Raw genomic sequence first — 9,960 nt, forward strand, 5'->3', positions numbered from 1 at the left:
GATCTGTGCTTTATGGCAGAGTGGCCAGACGTGGGGGCCAGATCCCCTCTGGCTAACATCATTCTGGAGTGGTGGTGGAGTACTGGGCTAAAGCACATAACTGTTAATCAGAAGGTCTCTGGTTCAATCCCCACAGCCACCACCATTGTGTCCTTGAGCAAGGCACTTAAATTCAGGTTGCTCTGGGGGGATTGTCCCTGTATTATGTGCACTGTAAGTCGCTTTGGGTAAAAGTGTCTGCCAAATGCATAAAGGCATAAAAGTAAATGCATGAACATAATGCCAATATTACTTATGTATAGTAAGTAAACTAAGTAAGTGTTAAGGGTCAGTGTTTAAACAAAGATTTTATATGAGCTGTAAAATTAATGACTAATGTGTCTTTGAAGTCCATCCTGGATTAACTGCAGAAGTTCACATAGATGCATTGTCCTTGTTGATAATTTTTTTTGGTTTCTGATTCCGGCATATCTAACAAAATCAGCCTAATTGTGAGTTGAAGGATAAATTAGGTGTTTGCCTGGCTAAATAGATGAGTCTTTAGTATAGAATTAAACTGAGTGAGTGTGTCTGCATCTCGAACAGTGTTAGGAAGACTATTCCATAGTTTAGGAGCCACATATGAAAAGGATCTACCTCCTTTTGTGGATTTTAATATTCTAGGAACTATTAACAGGCCAGAATTTTGCGATCATAACAAACGTGATGGAATATAGCGTGATAGAAGGTTACTTAAGTACTGTGTTGCTAGACCATTCAAAGCTTTGCACGTAGTTAAAATAATTTTTTAATTAATACGAAATTTAACAGGTAGCCAATGTAATGATGACAAAATAGGGCTAATATGTTCATATTTCTTGGTTTTAGTCAGCACTCTGGCTGCATTTTGAACCAATTGAAATGTATTTATTGATCTTGCAGGACCTCCTCCCAGTAATGCATGACGATAATCTAGTCTTGAGGTGATGAACATTTTTCGCATTAGCAACAGAGCGCATTTGTCTTAATTTAGCAGTATTTCTTAGGTAGAAGAATGATGTTCTACAAACATTGGTCATTTGTTTTTCAAAGGACAGATTGGTATAAAATGTACTCCCTGTTGACGATGTAAGACGATGTAACAGTACATTCACTAAGAGTCAAATTATATTTTAGTGGCTTATTTTTAGTCCAATAATTAGTAACTCTGTTTTAAAGGAAATTTCTGGCCATCCAATCTTTTATTTCATTGATACACTCTGCTTTTGTCAGGTTTTGAAGAAATATAAAGTTGGGTATCATCGGCCTAACAGTGGAAATTTATTACACGATTCCTGATAATATCTTCCAGGGGAAGCATATACAAGGATAAAAGCCCTAAAACTGATCCCTGTGGCACTCCATACTTTACTTTTGTTTGATTTGCCATTCCTTGTTTTGAGGAATGAAGGAATGCTTGAAATTTCCCAAAACATTTCCTGATTATCTGTAAAGTTACCTTGAGTTTGAGAAAATAAATATATCTTTGTGCGTCCCTGTGTAGACATGCGTGGATGAGTCATGTGACAAAACTACATGGCATCGATCACAGCGAGTTTGTCTTTGGGAGAACGGCAACATAACTACATCTTGTAAGAAACCGAATTAATTTTTACATTGAAATCTATTTGAGTCAGAATATTAGAGTATTTAATTCTATTCGAAATGCATTTTTAAGATATTATTGATTTATCAAGAAACGCCACTCTGCTAAACACATTGAGATTCAAAAGGTTCATCCAAAAGCTGAAACATGTTGCTTTTAGAGGCTTTAAATGCAAATAGGATGTAAATAAGCTGCATTTTGAACTGTTGGGTGGCTGTGGCTTAGGTGGTAGAGTGGGTCGGCTACTAATTGCAGGGTTGGCGGTTCGATTAGAACCCCAAGTTGCTCCCAATGACAGGCTAGTGCCTTGCATGGCAGCTCTGCCGTAATTTGTGTACAAGTGTGAGTGTCTATGTAAATGGGTGAATGGGACACAGTGTAAAGCGCTTTGTAACCACTAAGGTAAAAAAAAAAAAGTACCATGTTCTGAGACCAGCGCAGACAGACAGCACACTGGAGGTTGAGTCATTAACTAAATAGGAAGCAAGGGAGCATCCTACAGTTTTCCAGTACAGCTAAGTGAATTCAACCAAAAGTGTCATGTATGGTTCTTTAGGCATAGAAAGGAAGCTCTCTCTCTCTCTCTCTCTCTCTCTCTATATATATATATATATATATATATAGAACAGCACTATACATGGCTCTAAATCAGTCTCACTTCACACAAAGAGCCTTATGTAACGCTTTTGGTTGAATAAAGTCTCTGTAATGATTTTCCTGCTGTCAGTTATTATGTATTGATTCATTTGTCGCATCTTCGATCTCCATTATCGTAATTTGTACATAAGCCTGTTTGAGCGGTGGCTTTGTTTAGATGCACATATGTGTTCATCTGTGTGTATCTAAAGGTGGAGGAGGTGTACATGCATGTGTGTCCATGTGTTTGTGGGTGCGTACGCACATGTGTGCAGTTGTGCAAGCATTCGTGCGTGTACGATTGTAAATGTGAGAAGAGACACAGGGGTGGGCGGGTAGGAAGGTGGGGTGGCTTGTTCTAACGGTCCTTTGAAAGAGATAAATGGCTTACAGATGGCCCAATCAATATATTCAAATGAGACATGTAAAGTACCCAGGCAGCCGTCGGAGATCAGGCTAGGGCTAGCTGAAAGGCCCACAACATAGGAGACCCAATTCTCTCTCATTTACTCTCCCACACAAACACACACACACACACACACACACACACACACACACACACACACACACGCACACATACATACACATACATACACTTACACTTACATAAGTAAAGACACATATTTGCCCCATCATAGACATTTATAGTTTGTCATTATGTAGTCATCATATGTCTAGACCTGACTTTCTTATGCAGAACAAAAAAGTAGCAATAATATATTAGCTTTCCTATCAGCCAATCATAGCCATGACACTATATGGAAATTATTTGTTGATTAGAATGTTTTTCCAGGAACAAATTATGTTAATCATGTTGTTTTAAAAATAACATAAATAATATACAAAATATATTGAAAATCTATGTTAATCTGGTTTCATTTAAGCTGTTATTAAATGCTTTATCATGGAATCTTTATATAAAATAATCTAAAATGGGCTGCTAATATGTATTCCATCTGTTTTCCACACATTGTGAATGTTATTGGGTAATGCACAGAGAGATTAGCTCAGTGTCCGTGGGTGAGCAGGGACAGGCTATGGCCCCAGGCACAGATAACATCCAATTCTTCCTCTGTGAAATGCAAAAATCCATCCGGATATCATCAGTGTTTTATCATCTTGTATAAGATCCGGCCTTCCTTATCGTTTTTTTTACACACACTTAAACGTAAATGTCCACTTCTGTAAAATCTCATTTGTGCAATAAGGTGGGAGATTTTTTTTCTTCCACTTACAAGGCACACTTTGGTTTTCATTGTCATGACATTATAAAGCCAAATGGCAAGTTGATACAGGTGAATGAATGCATCCTAGTGATGGTTTGTGATTGTGTTGGGTTCAAGTCCAACTTAGTCGAGTCTGAGTCAAGTCTGAGGTTTTAAACTATGAAGTCCGAGTTGAGTCTGAGTCCAAAAGGGGCCGAGTCGGACTCAAGACCGAATTCATAATAGGCTGAGTCTGAGTCGAGTATGAATGAATCTGTATTAAAATTGTAACCGTAAACTCAACATCAATATTTTAAGCTTATTTTAAACTTCACAACCCTAAAAAAGTTTTTCAATATAAATGTAACGAAAACATCTTTGCTGAATTTCATATATACATTTTTTGATTAGTATCCTGCTGAACAGACTTCAAAGTGGTTTCAGAATGAAAGCAAATACTTCAGGTGTATGAAGACAAAACTGTCCTTCAACACAATTCTTTTTGTGTTCTGTTGACATTGTTTGCTGCTTTTTCCCCTCCATTCAAACATAGAATAAAGAACGTGAAAGCTGCATTTGTCATTACAACCACAGTTATTATGTTTTGAATTTTCATTTTGTTTTTATTTCTACTTCATTTTCAATTTGTTAATTCAATTTAATTTATTTTTATTTAAAATTAAATTACTGCATGTATAATTTCAAGTCAATCGGCCCAGCTGATCCATAGTTACATCCATTTTACTTTTATAGTGCCACCAAGAGGTGGAAATGCACAATTGTTTTTGTGTGTCCTTGTAATGACTGCATACATATGTGTACCAAATCTGGTAACAATATCTGATTCCAGTCAAGAGTTATAACCATTTCTGTAAAAGTGGCCATGCCCATAACAAACTTTTTGGCTTATAAATACAATGTGACGATAAATAAAAATGTCTAAATTCTTTTGATAATTCTTCATTTTGGGACTCCAGAGAATCTTTCTGCACTGTTTGGTTCCGATCGGGTGAATGGCCTAGGACTAGGATGATAAAGTATTATTTTAATAAAATCTCAAATATTTCTTGAAAGTTTTTATTTCACACCAATGGTCCTTAAGGCAAAGTTGTTCAGAATGAGGAGGTCTACAATATGGTATGAATAATGTGTTTCTTTGTGAAACACAGTGGTATATACTATGATTTACATGCTTGTAAAATGTGATAGGTCCTTTCTGGTCCTTTCTGTTTTTCAAATTTTGCACAGACCTCTTGGGCCAACAGACAAATAGGCCTAGCAAGTTTAGTTACAATCTGCCTTATTTAACCCTATTTAACCCAAGCTAATTGGTCGATGGCCATGTTTTTAAAGATATGCAACTGTCTTCATAGAGCTTGATGGCACCTTGTTCAAAGACAAACTCGAACTCAAGTCCGAGTCCAAACTCGTGTACCCCAACTCTAGTTTGTGGTGTCCTTGACTAACTTTTTTAAAGCACTAGTTAATCCAAAAATGAAAATTCTGTAATAATGGAGCCTTTTCGCTTTTCCAGAGTTAGAATAGCAAGGTAAACATCTAGTGGTGAATTGGAGACCACAGTAAATAATGTTTTTGCATTCCCATTTGCTACATAAATTAAAGAAAGAATACACTATTGCAATTTCAAAACTTTCCAAAAGAAAGTGTCTTTCTCAGAAGCTGTATTAGAAACACTATCGTAACTTTAGCAACTTTTGTTTCTTGTCATTAATGCCAGGTAATATGACACAAAGTATAATGTTATTAATTGACACAAAAAATAATGTATAAAATATTACAATAAATACAATTTGCTAGATTTACACTGCTAAATAAGACTGAAATGCATAATAACAATCTGTGAAAAGGATCCATTTATTCATCCTAGTGGCATTCCTAAAACGCATTACTTTTTTTCTTATGCGTAACACAAAAGATGTTTTAATGAATATTGAGGACTGTCAATACAAAGGTAGTGCAAAATGCCTCACTTTAAAGCTAAAAAAAATGCATGTTTGAAAAAATACAGCAACACAAATCTAATTTTTAAATGAACCCATAACCAGCATTGAACCATATGAAATTACTAACTGATAAATACAAACCCTTTCAGTAAACAGATACATGTACTAACCTCCATGCATTCTGATAGTGGTGATAGTACATTGTAGGTAGTGTTGGCCTTTCTATGAGAGATCCTCATCTTGCCCTCTGTCTGGCAACCCAGTAAAAGGGTCCTTGGCCTATTAATTGCCTTGACAGTGATAAAGGAAACAGAGGGGGATGCTATTTGTCTTTAAGGCAATACCTCGTATATTACCCTGAGACAAATTGAAAGTGTTTCCTAACATGAGCTGCTCTCATTTTTCTCCTAGCCTTTAAGAAGGTGAAAGTGGTAGGTCATGGATAGAGACTTGAGGGTGTTTGTGGCCATGGCGTGTTTTGTACGGAAATTTTTTGGAGCTTGTTCTTTCTCGTGTCAGAGTTCTGAATATGTGTGTGTCATACAGTACGCATTTGTAGGGCCAGCACCTGTGAGCTGTCAGAGGTTAAATGTCAAGGAGAGGGCTGGCGCTAAGTGGCTAGAAGGTCTTTTGGGGGTTCGAGACAAACGGAGGATAGAAAGGGCCATTCCTCTGTGAAATGACCATTGTTAATCCTGCCGCCGACACGTGGCCTCTTGTCCAGTCTGCTATTTTGTGAGTCCGCCTCCTGCCCCGTGCCTCACAAAGATGCTTCAGTCAGCTGCTGACCTTGGCTTGCCCTGCCTTACAAAAGCAACAAAGATGAATGCCTATTTGGTGAGCCACTCTCACCATTATCTTCCACACTTGTCATTTCCTTGAGTGCCTCGTCCTAACGTGACCTGCTCTGAGCCAGGTCTACTCTTTCTCTTTCTGCATAATTTCCTCATTTATAAACTCCTTTTTGAAATGGAAACTGCACTGCCCTGCATAGACAAAACACTGAAGTCACTTGGTTTAATTGTGGATTTTATACTTACTGCCATTCACACTCTTCTTTCTCTAAATCTGAGTATAGTTTAGCCAAACCTGTCTGTCACAAGATAGATCGTAGTCTAAGACTTGGGTTTTAAAATGGGGTTGGGGGACACCAGGGGGCTGCAAGGGGTGCTAGGAAGTCTTCAAAAAATTTGGAGGAAAAAAAAGTGTAAAAACTTTATGTAAAAAACATTTACCAAATTTGACATTTTTACAGTTTTATTGTTGAAGTCCCAAAAAGCACATAAAAGCAGCATAAATGTAATCCATTAGATTTTACACTTTAGAGAAAGTAGCAAGTTACACTAAAAGCTACACACCAAAAGTAACTTTTCCCAACCAGATGCACGGAGCATACTGTAATAGAAAAAGCATCTAAAAGACCTATTCACATAATGTTTATCAAAGCCATGGTACATAATGTTTTTATATTTTATGCATTTGGCAGATGCTTGCATCCAAAGCAACTTACAGAGCCCTTATTACAGGGACAATCCCCCCCGGAGCAACCTGGAGTTAAGTGCCTTGCTCAAGGACACAATGGTGGTGGCTGTGGGGATCGAACTGACAACCTTCTGCTTAACAGTTTAGTGCTTTAGCCCACTACGCCACCACCACCACTCCATATCATAGTAAAGTATAGTGCAATACAGTGTACAAATATGCAGTATGGTGCATGTAAAAAACATGTACATTTAAATTTATGCTTGTGTAACCGGTCATGTTCGCCTGGTTTCGAACGGGACTCGAACTGGCGTCTCTGGCGTTGGAGGCGGGTACGCTAACAAGGAGTCTAAAGGCTACAGCCTGCACCTCTTGATGTCAGGAGAGTGAGGTTTACAAAATGCACAGTTATCTACCAGCTGGCTCCCGTTACACTTGCAACCTCTACAAATCCTTGTGTTCAGTATGAAAAATCACTATTTTTAACATTTATTTTTTATATTTATACTACTACATGTACCTCTACAAACCCATATCCATTTAAACATTATTTCCTTTGCACATTCCTGTATAAAAACTATTCTATACTACTAAAAACTGTACATATACTATCCATATTATCCACAGTGTCTTGTTGCTGTATTTCTGTATGTAATGGAAGCTTTTTGTAAGAGGCCAAATTTCTCTCTCTCTCTCTCTCTCTCTCTCTCTCTCGTGTGTGTGTGTGTGTGTGTGTGTGTGTGTGTGTGTGAGAGAGAGCTCATCTGGGCAATAACAATGTGATATCTTATGGTATCAGATGGTATTACCATGGTAATTTGATACATGATTACCACATTTATATTAAACTGAATGTACATGGTGATTCAAGGTATCAAAGTATACCATGTTACTACTATGGTACTTCACTATATGACTACCTTATTCGTATACCACTGTATTAACATGGTGCTCCCAGGTAATGTTCAAAGAACATGGTAATGCAATAGTATTTTTTAATGTGTTTATGTGTAGGCTACTAAGTCTTTTGATACTCTTGGTGGTAATATCTTTACCTGCAGTGCCATACAAGCTGTACACGTGCTGATAAAATTAACTAAATTAAGACTATCTTCATCACTTGCAAATGATAGGACGCAGTTGCAGGATTGGTTTCCATTGATTGTAGATCCACTGCAACCAGCGTTATGTTTATTTCAGTGAGAATGTTGGCAGGTGAAAGCATGATTCCAAATGATTCAGCAGCGCAAACGTGAGCTTGTTTTCCTTATGGGGACCGACAAAACGTCCCCACAAGGTCAAAAATTTCGGGTTTTACTATCCTGATGGGGACATTTGGTCCCCACAAAGTGATAAATACACGCTCACCCAAACATACACATATACACACACACACACACACACACAAACAAACAAACACTCTAAATATTGATGAAGAGCAGGGATGCTGGGGGCTTTGTAGACATGTGAACATGTTCATACCATTTTCCTTGTTTTAGAAAATCAAAAAAATACTGTCATACAAACTATAAAATAGAACTTGACCAAATATAGTGATGAAAAATGTGAAACAAATCTTATATTTTAGTTTCTTCAAAGTTCCACTAGATTGCATACAGTATGTGCTAACTCTTGGCATTCTTTTGATGACTGCTTTATCAACCAATCAATTTAATTTTCATTTTGTAAAACATTTATAAATATATATATTTATAACATTTAATACTACTGAGAGGACAGCCTTTGCTTATGCTGTGGTCCACAACTAGCATGTTTAAAGACATGGATAAATACTTCAAGGGTGCAGGATGCTGTCTGGCTCTTGTGATTCGTCAGTTTAGGGCATCTGAGATCTCTGTAGCTCCATATTGTTCACTGTAGGCATACATCTATCTGTCTGCACTCATGTCATATTGGCTCTCTGCTGTCGATACCTACAGTGTGGTGTCGTCCTGACTAATGCACTTCTGGTTAGTGCATACATCATGGCCAATTGCAATTGCTGTATTGATTATCATCATCCAAGAAATCTTACATCACACAGACTAACATCAGAGGAGAGATCTTAGCAATACTCATTCTCTCGCAGGTGGCCAGCTCAGTGTATGTGTCTATTCAATGCAAAAGTATGCTTTTATTGCACAATTTCTGACCACTTGTATTCATTACTCTTTTTGCAATTGCAATATTTTTCACTTCAGTTTTTTTTTTCCATAAGTGTTCAATGTAGACTGAAAATAATTCAGATATGGTTTAGCTGATAATATCGAAATAATTAATTACGATATCATTATGCTTAGAACACACAAAAACGTCTAATAGCAGAGTAATTTTATATAGCCAATAGCCTTGTCAAAATGTTGCATATTTGTCATAGCTTTCTACATTCTATATTGTTAGACATTTCAACCATAAGGCATTGACTTTCTAGTCTCAGATAAGGGAATAGTTCACCCAAAAATGAAAATGTTGTTATTTACTCACCTTCATGTCACTCCAAACCTGTCTGACTTTCTTTATTTCTTCTGATGTAAGGAACTTTGTAACATTCTGATGAATCATAAGACTGCAAATCGGGCTATTATACATGTGGGGGAAAATTATATTTGGAAAGAGCAATCGGAACTCCTCGCAAAAATGAAAATTCTCTCATAATTTACTCACTCTCATGCCATCTCAGATGTGAATGACTTTCTTTTTTTCTGCAGAATACAAATATTTTTAGGAGAATATCTAATCTCTGTAAATCCACAAAGAGTTGATGTTAACTTTAACTAAAGAATAAAAAAATGCTTTTGATGGCATTGCCCCTGTAAAGGTCAGGAAGATTACTGTCAGGCGTAAGGAACCTTGGAGAAACAAAACAGCAGTATGAAGCATGAAATGTAAAAGCAGGAAAGCTGAGCACGTATGGTGGAAAACCTTGAAGTCCAATACATTGTTATATCTATAAAGACAGCCTTCATGCTTTCTATGTGGAACTAAGCACAGCTAGACCTACCATATTCTCAAACATTATAAACAGCAACATAAACAACACATGTACTCT

Source organism: Xyrauchen texanus, chromosome 36 (assembly GCF_025860055.1).
Source record: "Xyrauchen texanus isolate HMW12.3.18 chromosome 36, RBS_HiC_50CHRs, whole genome shotgun sequence".
Classification (NCBI taxonomy): domain Eukaryota; kingdom Metazoa; phylum Chordata; class Actinopteri; order Cypriniformes; family Catostomidae; genus Xyrauchen; species Xyrauchen texanus.